The sequence below is a fragment of the Macrotis lagotis genome, chromosome 2 (genome assembly GCF_037893015.1).
Source record: "Macrotis lagotis isolate mMagLag1 chromosome 2, bilby.v1.9.chrom.fasta, whole genome shotgun sequence".
Taxonomy (NCBI): Eukaryota; Metazoa; Chordata; class Mammalia; order Peramelemorphia; family Peramelidae; genus Macrotis; species Macrotis lagotis.
Genome location: NC_133659.1, coordinates 182,376,430 through 182,396,075, shown reverse-complemented (window position 1 = coordinate 182,396,075; position 19,646 = coordinate 182,376,430). Strand labels below are relative to the sequence as shown.

General features: G+C 35.3%; 1 protein-coding gene across 1 annotated transcript in view; it reads right to left on the bottom strand.

Moving 5' to 3' along the window:
• CA10 (carbonic anhydrase 10) overlaps nucleotides 1–280 on the bottom strand; it is a 668,840-nt gene extending 668,560 nt beyond the window's left edge. The window contains exon 1 of the mRNA XM_074223688.1: nucleotides 77–280. The gene's annotated coding sequence lies outside the window, so the exon portion shown is untranslated. The remainder of the gene's footprint in view (nucleotides 1–76) is intronic.
• Nucleotides 281–19,646: the final 19,366 nt, after the last annotated feature.

Here is a 19,646-nt window from a genome sequence, read left to right as displayed (position 1 = left end):
TCCCTGCCCACTCTTCCCCTTCTACCTCTCCCTTTCCCCCTCCCCCTTTGCAGTTCAGCACTAGAGCGCTACTTACCCCCAAAGTTCTCCTTTTTTCCGGCTCGTAAACCAGGTGTTACTCCCTTCTGCAATTTCCTCCCTTGCCCTCCCCTCCCTTTACTTCTCCTCCTCCCCCAGAGGAGGAAAAATAATGGACCAAAGCTTTCCCGGGACTGAATGGACGAGGCGGACAGCTGCAGCGGAGCGCCGGAGCTGCCCGGGACCAGAGGTTCGGGCTAGAGGGAGGGGCGTCGGGGAGCTGCGGCTGCCCTCCGCGCCTCGCCTCTCCTCGCCTGGCTTTTTTTCCTCTTTTTCTTTCTTTTGGCTCTAGCGCTTTCTAGTCCTTTGCTGGGCTCCAGGATATACTCCCCGCTGGCGGTGCGGCTTCCACCGAAAGGAGATTTCCACACCAAATACGCGCGCGCGTGCGCGTACACACACACATGCACACTCAACACACGCACGCGTGCGCGCTCACACACACACACACACACACACACACGAACACGAGTGGTCCCAGGGGGGGAGATACAGGGTGCGTACACCAGGGCAAGGAAAGAGGTTCCAGGGAGCGTTTCATCACTGCGAAAGTGTGTGTGTGTGTGTGTGTGTGTGTGTGTCAGACACACACACACACACACAGAATGAGAATTCATGTGTGTCTGGGAATAAGGGCAGGAGGGTGATTCACCCTAGGTGAGCGACTTGGCCTACAGAAGATTTGGAAGGAATCCCCGCAGTCGGAGCAGTTTGAATGAGGGTGGGGGGGGGGGGGCAGTGTGGAGGAAAAAAACTGATGTGTTGGTGGTGATGGGGAGTTGGGTAGAGGACTAGCAGGGTTAAATAACAGGAAGGTGGAGAGTAAAGAATCCCAGTCGAGGATCCCTGCAGATATCTCTGTGGCTGCAGCTGCCGTTGTGACCATGGTGGCGGCGTGACAGAGTACGAGACCTACTTCCTTTGGGGGAGGTGTGATGAAGCAGAAAGGGGTTGGGTGGGGGCAAGATTTTGCACCGTCCCCAAAAGCTTAGCACGCTTGTCCTGCTTGTGGAACGTGACGTTAGAATGTTTCTCATGAGCATGGACAAACACATACACACACCCTCAAGAAAGCGTGCACACACGCCGTAGGAAATTTTTTTTGCACTTTTGTATTCTGAGATGCGAGGGACTTTTGAGCAAGACTCAGTCCACATAATTTCAGAACATGGGCAAGAGGGAGGTAGGTGCCTTTTAGGTGTTTACAGAGAGACTAGTGTACTTTCCCTGGACATCCCCAGTTCCCTTAGGGTGTGTGACTTGTGATGAGGGAAGCTTTATGAGTAGGAGAGTACTGGGTAATAGGGTACTTGAACTGAGATGAGCAGAACAGTATCCTTCGGAGCTGGCTGGGGAGTGCGGAGTTTAGCTGGAATTGCTGGAGAAAAACGTGGAGCAAAGAACCTCTTGTTCATTCTCCATCATTTCCATCCCATAACCGCCCCTCTCCTTCCTTCTCTCCTCTTCTCTCCCGCCCCCCCCCCCCAGTCCTCTGCTTAGGGTTGGAGGAATACTGAGATTGACAGTGGTTTCCTCGGGCTATTGAGGCGGGGGGCGGGGGAGATCTTGGAATGGATAAAATACATTCAGGGTCTTTGTGTTGAGTTACTCAGAAACCTCCGAGAAAAAGACAGTAAGACACCAGTACATTGAGGAAATAACTGAGATAGAGGACTAGGGTTTTCAAAATAAATGTGTGTACTGTGGAAACATATTGAGGACAAAATTTTTGAAAAGTCGAAAAAAGGGACAGCAAGTAGTTAGCTGAGAATAGAATTAACCTTCAGAGACCCATACTCATCTGTGGGTTTAAGTGTTCAGAAATTCTATCTGCTGAGGCAGAATGCCTTATGTTTTCATCATCACATTTCCCTTTCCCATTTCAGATCATTAAAGATTACATGTGTAACAGGGGAAAAATAAAATAAAGAATGTTTAAGAAGAAAAAAATTAGCAACTTTTTCTCAAAGAAAATTACATAGCTCTTTCTAAAATGTCCAGTGAGGATTAGACACTATTTTTCTAGAAAACATTTGACTGTACATATTAAGTGGGCCTAACTGTCCCCATATTAAGTGGGCATAACTGTTTGTAGTCTAACCACTTTTTTTTTTGAGTAATTTAGGTAATTCCTCTGGCCTCAGGTAAACTAGGTTGTAGGAATAATAAGAAGAGGATTTCATTTGTAATGTAAGGGTTCCACTGTTTTCTAAAATAATTGAAGTTCATTCTGAGAGATAGTGCAATGTGGTAGAAAAAGTTCTGACCTTGGAGACCAAGAGCTGTCTATGAATTACAAACATTTCTGGAATTGGTATATGATTAATTAAGTCAAATCACTTAACTTCTCTTTGCCTCAGTTTACCTAATCTCAGATTTCTCATCTGTAAAATGGGGATAATAAAGGCTTGCAACCTCTACTTAATAGACTTTTTACAAGGATCAAATGAGATGATACTTGTAAAGTTCAGTGATTATTGTCAACAATCAATCAACAAGCATTTATTAAGTGCTTGGTATTTTCAGGCACTGTGCTGCTTCTGTTAAGCTGTGTTTGTCTGCCCTGGTCCTTATGGTTGCTGGATAGAGAGCTCAAAGTTAGGATGAACCTAGGTTTAAGTCTCACCTTTGACATTTATTGGCTGAGTAACTCTGGGTAAATTATTCAGTCTTGAATTATTTAAGTCTAGTATTTGACTATAAGTGGCTGATAGGATGCCAGTCTGCATTGTTGGAGAGAATTTTCTTACCTGGGACTTCCCTATATCAATGAAATCACAGGTCCAATCTCTGCTCCTTCCCTAAAGCTCCACCACTATTGCTATAGGTTTGGACAAATCATTTTCCTGAACCTTACTCTCTGACACCCCCCCACCAATTAGATGATCACTAAAATCCTTTCCTTTCTTAAATTATAGGGGACTTGCTTTTAAGACCAAATGAGATGATGTCTGTAAAACACCTTGCAAAACCTTCCAAAGGGCTATATAAATTGTTGTTGTAGGAGTTTTAAGATTAAGGATCTTTGGCATAAATATTTTGTAGAATATAACATACTAGTACTTGAATGTTAATGGAATAATATAATTTAAGGAAGGAAAGGAAAGATTCTTGAGCAGGAGAGTTTGATTTGTGCTTTAGTGAAAAAAATATTTGGCAGCTAAATGGCATTTGGCTAAATGATATTTGTTCAATTCTTGAAGACCATGCTCAAGGATCTTTAGTAACTCCTCATTTCCTTGTGACAAAATATGAACTCCTTAGCTTGTAATTTAAAGCTTTTCACAATTTCCCTCTTATTTCTAGAGGTATTTAATATAATAGCAATAATAAATAGTGTCTATATAGTGCTTTCAGGTCTGCAAAGTACTTTAACTCAACAGACATTTATTATTATTGTTGTTATTACTGTTGTTAAGCTTTTCACATTTTACCTAATATAATAATCTTCATAACAACCCTGTAAGGAAGGTATTCCAATCATTCCCATTTTACAAATGGGGAAATCGAGATTTGAGTACACAGTTAAGCAAGTAGTGGGGTTGCTCTGTTGAATGCGATTTACTATGTTGAGTAACACAGTTAGCAAGTAGCAATGTTTGATCTTCTATAGCTCCCCTTTATGAATTTTATGTTCCAGACAACCTCTCTTACTTGCTTCTTCAGCTGCCATTTTTTTGTTTATACAAAGGCTTTTTCTTTTACTTGTAGTACATTCTCCCTTAAGCTTCACTTTTTACAATCCATAGCTTCTTTTAAGTCTCTATTGGAAACTTTCTATTGCAAGTCTCTTTCCTCATCAACTCATCCTTTTTGTGCCCTTTCCCTCCTCAAACTAATTTGTATTTACATATCTGAGTATAATATAAACAATTTAAGATCAGTAATGGTCTTATTTGCCTTTCCTCCAGCCTAGGATGGAGTAGAAGTTTTATACATTTCTGTTGAATTGAATGGCTTAGAGAGAAATGTTGAGCTAGAGATCTGAGACATGGGAGTGCCTTGTGATGTTAGAATCTTAGATTACTAAGCTGTTTTATGGCTTCTATAAGATAAGAAAGTAGTAAAGGTTAAAGATGTAATAAGAGTTAATGTACAATGGGGAAAAATGGGTTTGTAATTAGTAGGCCTAGTCTCAGATCCAAACTCTGCCACTTACTAGTTATAGAACCCTGGTCAAGTCACTGAATCTTTCTGAACCTGTTTCCTCAACCTTAAAATGGTAGGATTGAACTCATTGACTTCTAAGAGCTTTTGAAATTCTAGGACCAGTGATCTTCAGGGGGTAAGAAATGTTAAAGTCACAGTGTTTAATATGTGAAATTTACTCTGGTAAAGAGATAAGTGAGTGACCAGAAATATGATTTCACTAATTTCCTGTCTCTTTCTTCTACTCTTCCACTCTTTCTCTCTTTCTCCCTCCCTACCATCCTTCTTTCCTTCCTCCCCACCTTCCTTCTTCTCTTCTTTCTTTCCTTTTTCCTCCCCCTCTCCCTCCCTCCTTCCCTTCCTTCCCCCTCCCTCACCTCCTCCTTCTCTCCCTTTTTTCTTCCCATTGAAAGAGAGAAAGAGTATATACTGTAATTTGCTGTCCAAGAATTTTACACCTTCACACTTAAGAGAAAAGTTCGGAAAATTGTCATGAACTTCTGTTCCTAAAACAATCCTTGGAGCATTGAGGAAGGCCATTCCTGAGAACAGAACTATTTTATGATTCTCTCTATCTCTCCAGAAAAGGGTCATGAAAGGATGTTTCTGCTATATATGCCACTTTAAGAGCCACCACAAAGTGATAACTAATCTACAACAGTTCAAACAAACCAATTTATCCTCAATTAACAAGATAAAAAATACAAGTCCCCTTGGAAGGCTTACTACCCCATAAATTCATTGAGTTGACCAATGAATCTTATTCCAACAAGAAGGTGTAGGGATGTCTTGATCCTCTGAAAATTCTGTATCCCTAAAATTACAGAGATTTTCCCAACCTCTTTTTTGGGGGGGTAGTTACCCTAAGGAAGGGCAGAATAGTTATTTTAAAATCAAGAGATTTTTCCAATATTGTTGTATTCCAATAGAAACTCTCTCCTGCTGTTACTTCAGCCAGCTGGAATACCCTAAGGTAGCAGTTATATATTATCAGCGAGGATTTCAGTTTTACAATGTTTCTCAGTTTTAGAGCAGGGCTCTAATTAGGACAACAGTCTGCTCCCACCTCAGCTTGTAAAATTTAGGAATTAGAGGTAGCACAGAAGGTTTTCATATCATTTACCAACATTTCTCCTTTTTCTCCTACAATATAGTAGCATTACAACCACAGGAATGAAGTCTAGCTTTTCCTTTAGCACTTGAGGCACTATCCAATTCTCCTCCATTCAGAATTTCCTTTTTGGATTATAGATATATGTCCTATGAGTCTCACTATGTAAAACCTTTTTATTAATGATGGAATTGACCAATACCATTATCCCCATGTGCCTACTAGCAAAAGAGATGAACCTTTTGAAGAAAATTCTGATCTCTTATCATCTTAGCAATATTTTCCAAGTCTCACAGGAAGGATAACAAGTGTATGACCACTGCTATTTGTCACCTATTACAGATTTGTTTCATTTTAGAAATTTATCAAAATTTGAGGTAGAATCCTCCTGATGTCTTGATACTAACTTCTATTGTTTCTTAAGAGCTTCATCTTTTGGTGACAATTCTATGATATAGCAGATGAAAGAAGAAAAAGAAAGAAAGAAAGAAATGAAAGAGAGGAAAAAAGGAAAGAAACAGAGAGAGAAAGAAAGGAGAAAAAAGGAAAAATGAAAGAAAAAGATGGAAAATCAAAAAAAGAAAAAAGAAAGAAATAAAGAACATGTGGATACAGCAAAGTAGTAACATTTGTCACAAGAGCAGCAACAGCAGCAATGTTCTTCAAAGTTTGTAAAAAGTTTGTAAAGCATTTCATGTGTGCTATCTCATTTGGCCCTTACCACATTATTACAGCAGAGGAAATCAAGAACACGAAAGGTTAAATGAATGAATTCAGGGTTTTGAATCCAAGTCTTTCTGACTCCAAGTTCAGGACTCTATTTACTATTCTTACCAACCTGTCATCCTTGAGATCATCTACTTCCATTTCAATATTTTATATATGAGGAGATTTGTGCCTTGAGATGTCAAGCTATGTTGAAGATTGTAAAGGTCAGTAAGTAGCAAAGCAGAAGTTTTAACTCTGGTCTACAAATCAGATGTTTTTCCCACTGTACCTATTTCATAAGCAGTATAGAGAGCCACATTGATTCAGAGTAGCCAGCACCTGTCTTTAAGCTGTTGCTTTAGTCATGAGGAAAGGGTAGCAGGTGGCACAGCAGATAGTGTATCGGGCCTGAATTCAAGAGGACATGAGTTCATATTTGGCTTCAGACACTACTAGGTTTGTGACTCTGGACAAGTTACTTGACCCCGTTTGCTTCAATTTCCTCATCTATAAAATAAGATAGAGAAGGAAATGGCAAACTATTCCAATATCTTTGCCAAGAAACCCCCAAAAAGGTTATCCAGGTTAGATGTGACAAAAATGAATCATCAATAACAAATGAGTTATATGAACTGAATGAATCGGTTTTTTAAAGTTTTTTTTTTTTACAAGGCAATGGGGTTAAGTGGCATGCCCAAGGCCATACAACTAGGTAATGATTAAGTGTCTGAGGCCAGATTTGAACTCAGGTACTCCTGATTCCAGGGCCGGTGCTCTATCCACTGTGCCACCTAGCCACCCCGACTGAATGACTCTTGAAGGAAGTTAGGACTTGTTAGAGGAGAGAATTTTTCACCTCCTTAGAAATACCAAGTTCTTTCCATGATTAAGTGGGAGTACTCAACTCAGGGTAGCTACTGAACTTGGAGTAAGGAAGATCCATGTTCCTGAGTTCAAATATGACCTCAGACATTTTCTATCCATGTGAACCTGAACAAGATACTTAACCCTGTTTATATCAATTTCTTCATTTCTAAAATGAGCTAGAGAAGGAAATAGAGAATACCATTCTAGTATCTTAACCAAGAAAACTCCCAAGAGGGTCACAAACATGAATGAAAAAAGATTGAGCAATAATAACAGAAACAATAACACTCAGTCCTAGAGAAGCAGCTAATAGTTTAGTGGAAAGAGCACTGGGAATGGAGACAGGAAGACTTGAGTTCAAATCTATCCTCAGACATGAGTGACCCTGGGCAAGTCACTTAATCTATGTTTGCCTTAATCCACTAGGGAAGGAAACAGCAAACCCCTCTAGTACCTTTACTAAGAAAACCCAATAATCAGGTCACAAAATGTCAGATATGGCTGAATGACTGAACAATAATATGCCCCAGAATAGCATTTCAGTCAAGAGCAATTGTATGGGTCCTTTAGAAATGTGAGTATCACCAGAAGTTAAGGTTTCTTGAATTTCTAGCACCCAAAAGTTTTTATCTGTTGAGGGGGTGAGGATCTCAACTCTAGAATGGCATTATGAGTAACAATTTATGATGTAATTATGAGATACTGAGCCTATCCCAAGGTCAGAGTCATGATTCAAGCTGGTATGGAAGTTCAGGTTAGAGACTGGAATGATATGAAACATTAGTAGTTCATCTAACAAATAATAAAACAAGAGTCACATATTATAGAATGCCCTACAATGATGCTGAAAGTTCTTTTGGCAAAAGACATGTATCAAAGTTTGATGGCCCTGGGGGTAGAGGGAAGGGTAAATCAAATAGGCTTGAAGAAAGGTACCAACAGGATCAATCTAGGTCTGTAGAGACCAAAGGCTCTTATTAATATGGGTTATATAAGTAACTTATGAAGGATATTATTAGTTTAAGCAAAGTAACTAGCTGGTTCTCAAAAATGAGAACTCATAAAGTGTTGAATCATATTAATGTAAGGTGTTGATTGATCAGTCAGTTGATTGATTTTTGTCTTTTCAACTTCACATCACATGCTGCTACATTTACCAGTACTTAATCTATATACAACAAAGAAACCAAAGATGAATCCTTGAGATCACTAAACCCTCAAAGAAAATCTTCATGTAGATAGTAATAGAGTGAGAATTTTCTCCTGCAAAACATATGTCCTTTACAACAATCTAGAAAAAAACACCAATCTGAATTCTGATTGAGAAAGAAAGAAAAAATCACTTTGAGTCATTTTTATGGCCAGGAAAACTTAGAAAGATTAAAAAGACAGGTCTGTAGACACCAAAATCACAGCAAGGTGGTGAGGATAGAGGAATTTTATCACCTAAAGACTGAAACAGGAGTAAAACACAGCATCATAGCAGGAATTAATATGGCAGAAAGTTATTATAGGGACTCTTCAGCTAAGGTTTGGGAGCATGAATTGGTGTCATCTAGCAGATCTGTTGAGAATGAGTATTCCTAACTGTGTATGGAGCAAGGAATGAGTTCCAGAAACTTAGCCATGCATCTCTGATCCTAAGTGCAGTATGAATTACTAAATTCTAACCTTTAGCTTTGCACATAAGACTAGAGTGGATTAATCAGGACAAAAACCAAGACCAGAGGGAACAGTTGCTTTGACCCTACAGACCTCCCAATAGGCTTTCTGTGAGTGAGTCCAACAGTATTTCACTGAAACTCAGTCACACATAAGCCCCAAACCTCCAAATATGGGTCAAGGACTTTGTAGAATTCAGACTAGAAGGTAATGGAACAGTTCTCTCTTTAGATCATAACACTTTGAAAGTACCGAAAGTTTGCAAACTCATAGACTGAGCTATGTAAGTACCATAATGACAAAAGGAGAGAAATTAAGACTAGATATCTCCTCCTCCCTTGTCAGAAATGAGTAGAGCCAGGACAAATATAAGGTTAAAAATCAAGAAATTGGCTGAAAAAGTAAGCAAACAAAAAAAACTGAGTCATAATGAAGTCTTGTGGTAACAGGGAAGCTCAAGACACGAACAGAATATGATGGTGAATTGAAAAGCATCTATGAGCAAACATTGAAGAAAAATATAGATTGGACACAAGTCTAATAAGAATTTCTAGAAAAGTTAGAGATTAAAAATATCAGTTTTTAAAAAACAAATAGGAATGGTAGAGGGAAAAATTTGAAAAGCAACAACAGCTATGCAAGAATGATAAATGAGGTACAAAAGCCCCTGAACCATTTCTTCTTGTCATAAGTATATTACTAATCAACTTTTTTCTCCTTCCCAAAGATTTGTAGCAATATTTCTATCAATGTTCTTTCTTTGTCTGCATATTTAATTCCAGTGCTATACTTTCTCATATTGATGTTGCTATTAATGTTAAGTTTTCAAAGAATATCTTAAACACAAGTGACACCTACCCTTATGGAGACAACTGATTGGAATTTTTAGCAAAGCTTCTTCGGAGAATGTTAAAATAATTCTTTTGAGACATTTGTAGGGTGAGTGTATAAGGACTGTGAAAGATTTGGCATGTTTGGAAACATCACTATTCCATGATTCATTCACAAGTTTGAAAATTGTATTCTTTAGAATAATGAAAAAAAGAAGAAAATTTATCAGTTTACTTGTGAGTTGTCATACAGTTTAGCTATTTTACTCTGATAGCTAGTCTGAAAGTTATTATAAAGGCTTAATTCGTCAGTTCAATTCATTCTTTCATGTCAGAGAACCCAATAAATAGTATTAAGACATCAAATGACAGTGTGAAATAGCATTCCTTTCATTCAAAGCATTGAAAAGTTAAGTAAACTACAATCATTCAAACATTCAGAAAGTGAGAAATTAGACATCTAAATAGAACTATGTTTTTCCAAGCTTCCTAATGGAGGTTGCTTAAGGATGGTATGCTTCCTTTATCTATCTATCTATCTATTTCTTTATTTGTTTGTTTGTTTATTTATTCATTCATTCATTCATCCAGCTATCTATCTGTCCATTCATTCATTCATTTGCTTATTTGCTTATCTATCTATCTATCTATCTATCTATCTATCTATCTATCTATCTATCTATCTATCTATCTATCTATCCTTCTATTTTTATTTATGTTCCTGAATTTGATCTTTCCATGAGTAGTATCTGACAACAGTGACTAATATATGTATGTTTTCTGTTAGTCCTGTCTTTCTTCAAGTTTCAATTAAAATCCCACCTTTTGCAAAAAGTCTTTCCCAATCTCTCTTAATCTGTCTTTTTTTCTTTCTTTCTTTCTTTCTTTCTTTCTTTCTTTCTTTCTTTCTTTCTTTCTTTCTTTCTTTCTTTCTTTCTTTCTTTCTTTCTTCCTTCCTTCCTTCCTTCCTTCCTTCCTTCCTTCCTTCCTTCCTTCCTTCCTTCCTTTCTGTCTTTCTGTCTTTCTCTTCTTCTTCTTCTTCTTCTTCTTCTTCTTCTTCTTCTTCTTCTTCATCATCATCTTTTTTTCTCCCTCTCCTTCTTCTCCACCTTCTCCCCCCCTTTCCTTTACTTCCATGACATTTTTGTCCATAGTTGTTTGCTTATTGTCATTCCCATTAAATTGTAAACTGCTCAAGGGCAGGGGCTACCTTTTGGCTTTTCTTTGTATTTCCAGTTCTTAGCATAGTACCTTGCATATAGTAGATATGTCTACTAAACTGGAGTTGGAATGCTAGAGTTAGAAAGGATCTTAGAGAACATATAACTCTATTCCATTATTGTATAGAGGATGAAGATGACTACCTATAAAGGGAATGGCTCCCTGAGTTACACATGAGAAAATTTTACAGTCAGGATTCAAACCCATACTTATTGACTCAAAAGTCTAGTGTTTTTCCCACTGGACAGTCAGCTTACTACAGTACCATTCTGCATCCACTGTGATAATTGAAATAAACTAGGACTTTAGATTTATAGGAACTGTAATCCTAAAGACCTTGGCATGCCCACTGGTTCCCATATTGCCTCTAGAATAAAAAAAACTAACTTCTCTTTTATTTGAAGTTCTTTTAAATATGTCTGCAGACGTTCTGGGTTTTATATTACTATACAAACTTATTTTGACCAAATTTTCCTACTTGCTTTTCTAAGGACAGCATCTCCTTTGCCTGGAGTGCTCTCTCTCCTTATGTCTGACTCTTGGAATCTCTAACTACCATTAAGACTACTAACATCATCATCATCATCATCATCATCATCATCATCAGTAGCATAATCATCATTATCTTCAGACATTTGCATTTATATGGTACTTTAAGAGATGGAAGCAATTTTACAAGTGTTAAATAAGCCATTAGATTTTCATAAACAACACTGAAGGGGAGGTGCTATTATTATCACCATTTTATAAAGGAGGCACAGAGATTAAGTGATTTGACTGGGTTTACAGGGCTAATAAGGGTCTGAAATAGAATCTGAATCCAAGTCTTCCAGACTCCAATTCCAGTGATCTATCTATTGCCACACCCAGCTAAAAAGCTCCAGACCATTTCTCACAAGACATCTTTCCTAATCTTTGTTCCTCCCCACTTAATTATTTTGTTCTTACTATGTACTTTTTTTTAGTAATTTCTGTATTTGTTATTCTTTTCCTAAATATCTCCCCAAAAAACCAAACACCTTGCGGGTAAGAACTGTTCTAATTTTTCTTTCATTATATCTCTGGAACCTGGCACTGTGTCTTACATACAGTATCTATTTAATATTTGCCCGCTTTTTGAAATTGAATTAAACTAAATAATAATATAATATATAGCTTAATGGACTTAAAGTTAGGAAAGCAGGAGTTCAAAGATTGCCTCTTCCAATTACTATCTAGGTGATTGTGGGCAAATCATTTAGCTTCTCTGTTTGCTTCAGTTTTCTCATCTGTTATGACCTCTGTTACCCGCTTTGTATTATAAATTCATAATACTCTAAAATTTGAGTCATCCTGCTAGGGGAAATGGGGTAAAAATAGATTCAAGTCTGCAATATGGATTTGATAAGAAGCAGACAAAGAGGTGTTAGTCTACAGTTTTCCTAAGGAAAATAAAAACACATCATTGTTAAGTACAACAAACATTAGAGTTGCTTTAAATATCACCTAAGTCTATAACTGAAGATGACTAACTGCTTACTGGAGGTTCAAAGTATTTTTGCTTATTAAATAATTAATTAATTTATTTTACAACTACATGCAATAGTAGTTTTCAACAATCCTTTTTTTTGCACATTTTCCTCCCTCTTCTTCCTCCTGACCAAAAGCACTCTAATATAAGCTATACATGTATTACCATGTTAAGCATACATCCAGATTAATCATATTGTGAAAGAAGAATCAAATCCAAATGGAAAAAAGAACATTAAAAAAGATATAATAACTTTTAAAAACTGAAGATAGTAAACTTTTTTCTACATACAAATTCCACTGTTCCTTCTCTGATCATCGATAGTAGTTCTATCACAAATCTTTTGGAATTATCATTGATTATTATACTGCTGAAATGTGCAAGCTCATCATATTTGATCATCACCCAATGTTGCTGTAGTGTGTATAATGTTGTCCTGGTTCTGGTCACTTCACATTGCATCAATTCATGAAAGTCTTTCCTGGCTATTTTGAAGTTCTGATCCTCATGATTCCTTGTAGAACAATAGTGTTCTATCACATTCATATGCCACAATTTGTTCAGACATTCCTCAGTTGATGACTAACCCCTCAGTTTCCAATTCTTTACCACTAGAAAAAGAGCTGCTATAAATATTTTTTATACATGTAGGGTCTTTTTTACTTTTTTATGAACTCTTTGAGCTATACACCTAGTCGACCACTACTATTGCTGAATCAAAGGGTATGTGCTGTTTTATTGTCTCTTGGGCATAATTCCAAATTGTTCTCCAGAAAGAGTGGATCAGTTCACAACTCCAGCAACAATACACTGGTGTTCCAGTTTTTCCACATCCCCTCTAATATTGATCATTTTTCTTTTTTAGTCATATTGACTAATTGATAGGTGTGAGGTAAGACCACAGAGTTATTTAATTTGTATTTCTCTAATCAATAATGATTTAGAGCATTTTTCATATGATTATAGATAGCTTTACTTTCTTCATCTGATAATTGCCTTTTCATATCCTTTGACTATTTATCAATTGGTGAATGAATTATATTCTTAAAAATTTCAGTTCTCCAAATATTTTAGAAATGAGTCCTTTGTCAGAAGCACTTGTTGTCAAAATTGTTTCCCAAGAAACTATTTTTCTTAATGAATGTTTTAAGTCCCTTGGCAATTGAGATTAATCTACATTATAATTTCTGCTGGGAGATGTGTATGTGTGTGCATGTGTGTCTTCTATATGCTTATATATTGAAATGTATGTGTATATATGCACATGTGTAAATGTATCTTTGTGTAAAATACATATATATATGTATCTATCTATGTATGATTGAGGAGACATACATAGACACATACTGGCACACTTACCTAAACATCTACATATATATAGCCACACATATGTAGTCACTTTTTTTTTCCTATGGCTTTTCTGTTCTTTAAACAAAAACAACAAACAACTCTCCTCTGATCTGGCAAGATATCTATAGAATTTGAAAATGAATTCTGCATTTTAAAAAATGATTAGATTACAATAGTTGTAGAAACTTTGTTCTCCTTTGGAGGAGAGTGAAAATTGAAGTCCTCCTTGCCAGAATCCTCCTCCTTATTTTTAGGGTTAATATCTCTTTTCCTTAATTTTTCCATTTATAAAAACTGCTGAGTGAGGGAGATTCTCCTTTTTTATTAAGTGATTCTCAGTAGTAAGTGGGACTTTTGCAGACGCTCCTTTGATACTTCGGGAACACTTGGGTAGAGTTTTTTCAATAGCTCCTTTAGTTAGAGCTGGAGTGGTTCCTTAGTGGTTAAAAAGGATGACTATGATTCACTACCAATTTGCCTTAAAATTTCTTAGGATATAGAGAATTATGTTAAGTTATATTCTAATTAAGTAAAGCAAAACAACAGCATCCTGTATAGACATTTGAGAGGAAAAAAAAGTGATAACATGACAATGTCTTATAATTCACTTCAATTCCTTTTTTTGTTCTGAATTTAAATGATAATCATATTTATAGCATATCATTTCTAAATATCTCTTTCCTTTCCCCTACCAAGTTAGCATCTCCTTGTTATAGAGATTAAAAAAAAAAGTAGATCATTAAAACAATCTATCACATTGACAATGGACAACATTCCTGTAGTCTTACATTTCATCAATGAAAGAAGGGAAAAACATTTTCCCATCTCTTTTCTCAGGTCAAGATTGGCCATTGTAATTCTCAAACTCTCCAATTCATTTTATTATTTTGCCATGTTTATACTGCTATAGCTATTGTGAATAATGTTTTCCTGGTTCTGCTGATAGCACTCAGAGGCAGTTCATCAGTCTTCCAATGTTTTCTGAAAGACTAGATATTAAGGGCTTCTTATGACACATTCATATTTTTATATTCCTTTGCCATAGTTTATTTAGTTTTTCACCAATTAATGAGAATCCAGTTTTTCCTAGTCCTTTTTTCACCACCTAAAGTGATTTTGTGAATATTTATATTTTACTTTCTTTTCAAAAAAATTATTTTAATAGGCTATGTGCCCAGTAGGGGGATGTCTGGGTTAAAGAGTATTGATAGGCAGCTAGGTGGTGCAGTGGATAGAGCACTGGTCTTGGAGTCAGGAGGACCTGAGTTCAAATTCTGACTCAGAAACCTAAATTACTCAGATGTGGGACCTTAAGCAAGTTATTTAACTCCATTGTCTTGCAAAACTAAAATAAAAAAAAGAACAATGAGAATTTAGTCACTTTTAAAATTAAAAAAATTTCCAACTACATGTAAAAGTAACTTTTCACATTTATTTTTAAAAATTTTGAGATAAAAATTTTCTCCTCTCTTCCAAATCCCTTCCATTGAAGAGGCAAATAATTTCATATAAGTTATATACATATAGTCATGTGATATCTATATCCATTTCCTCTGACCATTTATCAATTGGGGAATGACCTATATTCTTATAAATCTGACTCAGTTCTCTATATATTTTAGAAATGAGTTCTTTATCAGAAGCACTAGTTGTAAAAATTGTTTTCAAGAAAGTGTTTTTCTTAATGAATGTTTTAAGTCCTTTAGCAGATGAGTTTAATATACATTATAATTTCTTTTGGAGAGAGGCATATGTGTGTGTGTGCCTGTGCATCTTCTATATGTTTTACTCATGTTATAAAAGAAAACACAGGCCAAAAATGTCTCCAAGAAAAATAAATTACAATAAAAAGTATGCTTTGATTTTTTACTTTCAGATTCCATCAATTCTTTCTTTGGAGGAAAATAGTATTTTTCATCACAAGTTCTTTGAAATTAACATGGATGATTGTATTGCTGAGAATAGTTAAATCATTCAGAGTTGATCATAATATAATACTGCTGTTACTGTATATACTGTTCTCCTAGTTGTTCTTTTGTCTTTCATGTAAGTCTTTCCAGGTTTTTCCTGAGAATATCCTTCTTACATTTTAAAGCATGATATCACAATTACATGCAATAATTTTTAAGTCACTTTCTAGTTGATAGACATCCCCTCACTTTCCAATTCTTTACCACCACTAAAGAAGATGCTATAGATATTTTTGTAATATAGGTCCTTTCCCTTTTGTTTTTTTTAAATCTCTTTGGGATAAAAACCTAACTGTGGTATTGCTGTGTTAAAGGGTATGCACAATTTTATGGCCCTTTGGGCTCCTTTGCTCTCCAGAATGATTGAATTGGAATACAATTTCATCAGTAGTGCATTGGTCTTTTCATTTTCCTATATTCCTTCCAACATATGTTATTTTCCTTTTCTGTCATATTAGCCAATTTGATATGTGTTTGGTGGTTTTAATTTGCATTAAATTTACATTTGCAGAGTTGTTTTAATTTACATTTCTCTAATCAATAGTAATTTAGTTATGACTATAGATAGTTTTGATTACTTTGTTTGAAAATTGCCTGTTTCATATCCTTTGACCATTTATCAGCTGCAGAACAACCTTTATTTCAATAAATTTGTTGAGTCACTTTTTAAAAAGCATAATTTCAGATTGTTTTCCATAATGTTAAGATCAGTTTTTAACTCCATCAACAATGCATCTATAATCCTATTTTCTTCTATCTCCTACAATATTACCTATTTCTACCTTTTGCCATTTTTCTTGCCATGAAGTGAAATCTCAGAGCTGTTTTACTTTGCATTTCTTTTATTAGTAGTACTTTAAGAAGTCTTTCCTATGGATGCTAATAGATTATGGTTCTTTTGAAAACTATAATTCAATCAAATTCTACAAAAATCAATTAATATGTTATGTAGTACACTAAAATATTTGCTTTTTTTTCAGGTTTTTGCCAGTCCCCAAGACTTGACCATTATTGTTCCAAATAAATGTTTGTAGAATTGTTCTAGAGGTTTTCTGTTTAAAATATTTACCCTGACATCAGCCTTGGCCTTCCTGTCATCTTATCTTATCTGAACAATTTGCAATAGACTTCTAATGCATGTCTCTACTTTAACAGCATGTAAGCCTTAAATATTTAAATCATGAAATATGTAAAGGGAAATAAAGTGTAAGAAGACTGAAAAAGTAAGAAGACTGAAAAAATAGAAATATACAAAGGTAAATAAGGTGTAAGAAGACTGAAAAAGTAGGAAGGGTTTTAATTGATAGAAGATTTTATATTTTATCCTAGAAGTAATATGAAGACACTAATATGATGACAGATCTATGCTTTAGGAAAAATTACTTTGTCAGGTGAGTGGAGGATGGAATCAATGGGTGGAAATTGAAATTTGATGTTGTTTAGTTGGGTGCCTGACTAGACTTTAGTTAGAAGAGACCTCTGAGATCATCAAGTTCAACTTCCTGCATTTTACCTATGAAAGATGATTTGCTCTAGATCAAGGCCATTAAAAAGGAGTTAAAACAAGGGGAAATTTCAGAAAAACAGTAAAACAAGACCTTGATTTTATAGATGAATAACCTAAAACCTAGAGAAATAAGATCAAGCATCCTAGCTAACATCATTTAACTAGCCAGGGATGACCAAGTTAGAACTTGAAACTATTCTTGTAATTATGAGTATATAATAATAGGTTTTATAGTTATAAGGGATTTTTGAGGTGAAAAATCACCTAGGCTAGTCTCATTTCTGCTTTAGTGGAAAGGAATGCTGGATTTGGAGTCTGAAGATCATGTGGTTCAAATATGTACTCTCTCCTATTTGAGGTTATATGGTATATAGCAACAATTCTGACTTTGAACTTCCTCATTTGTAAAATGTAGATAATAATTTTCATCTTGTCTACCTCATTGCATTTTTTATCATTAGACTGTGTATATGTATAGTTGTATATACATACATATACCTACATGTCTATGTCTATATTTGTATAGATATGCATTTTTCATCTTTAACGATAGCTTTATGTGTTTGTATCTCTATGTATTTATATAGACCTCAGATTTCATCCATAATGAAACTCTTTCCCAGTGAAGAAATATTTTCTTTCTACTAAAGCATATCTGCAATTATTATTCTTCTACTTATAATCTTAGACAATTGTTAGGAGATTAAGTGATTTGTCCATGATTGCCCAACCAATATTTGGAAATGGGGGGACTTGAATCTATGATTTTTTTGACTCCTTAAGCTGACTTTCCTACTTTCCACTTTGTATCTTATTACTATAATTATCATCATCATCAATAATTATGTCAATTACTAAAAGAATGAGACCAGTGACCCTCCCAAAAGAGGTCACTTGCATGTTTATAAACCTTATATAAACAATTCATAGCTTGTGTCACTAATTTTTTTTTGGTATGACCACAAGAAAATTGACCATGGAATAAGAAATGCTAGATCAAAAAGTATCAGGGGTATAAATTATAATCAGTGTAGTAACTAAACAAGTTACCAGAAACTGCCATTTGAAAGAAAGTTATCATAAAGACTTTGACTTAATTCTGTACTTATGACTTGTTCATATGCTAATTTATTTATCTAGCTATCTAACTATAATTAGACTCAAAGAATCGATAGAATACTAGAGCATTTTATGTTTACAAGGAAAATTGTTCTTTATTTAAAACATACCAGCACCATAAGAATGATTGATGTAAAATGTGGCATTTTCAGGGAGCCAGTTTAAGCCCGTTATGGTTCTATTAAACCTTAAAGCCATTATCATTTATCTTAAATAGAATCAAGAATGACTTCCAAATTAAAAATAGTCAAACAAAAAGATCTTATAAATTGCTTGATGCTCACAGTTGACATCAAGCTTCATGAATCCACCAAAAAACATATTAAACAATTTCTTCATTTCATGTAATATTTCTCTAGTGATATCAAAATGTCATTTGATGCCAATAAGAATAAAATGTATGATATATGACAATAGAAATAATAGATAAAATATTTGAGCCTGAACCCAAAGATCAAATTAAATCAGTGCATAAAGGTGAAAGTACCTTTATTTTTTCTAGACAAGACACATGGAGCATAAAAATATCAAAAACAGTACTGGATAAATATATTAAGAAATTTTTACCAGCATGCTGAAATCAAAGGTTTTATCTTTAGAAGGAACTTATTTAAAGCAATATATATTTAAATAAAATTTCTTAATGTTAACTATGAGGACTATAAAATGATTGGAAACAGCAAAGACTTCTATTATTTGTCATTATTTTCTAAAAGGATCAATGACTTCATCAGTGGATGTCTTGACTTGTGGGTAAATTGGATTTAAGTGAGGCATAGTTGCACAAAGTTGTCAGTCTCATTTGTTTTCAGTCACTGAAGTCCAGTGATCAGACAAAAGACAGGACAATTGATGATAGCCAGGGTTGCAGTGAATGACTATGGCATTTTCAATGCCTGATCAAGTTCTCAGTGCTTCTCAGTATCTGCATCCATTTTCTTCCTTTCCATTGAAGCAAATGGTTCTCATCCACCCATTACACTAGGTGAAGTCTACACATGGTGGAGTCAGATAACCCTCCCTCCCTACTCCATAATGGGTTTAAGACCTGTCAGCTGCCCTTAAACTGACTTAGTACATATACCAAGCCAATTTTACCAGTGTGTGACCCCTATGCATGTTACAGCTTCTTGGAACCACAGGTGAGAGATGGGTGATGGATCTACACCAAAGATGGATGAGCAACCCTGAAAAGAACTCAGTAAGACTTCACACTGGATGTATTATAACATAATTCACACATAGAACTTTTAACTCTAAAGTATCTTGGGAAAAATGAAGATTTCCTTTCCAAAAAGGTTAAGAGTTGGTAATCCTTCTTAGGAACATGATAAATTTATCAAAAATCTATAAAATTACTTTTGGAAAATTGTAGACAAATTCCACAATTATGAGGTCAAGGAAAAAATACTGCAAGTAGTCAGAAACAAACAATTCAAATATCAAAGATTTAGGACTTAGCAGCTTCTATGTTAAAGGACTGAAGGGTCTGAAATATAATCAAACAGATAAAAATGTTTGGATTATAACCAAGAATAAACTACTCAGAAAAACTGAGCACAGT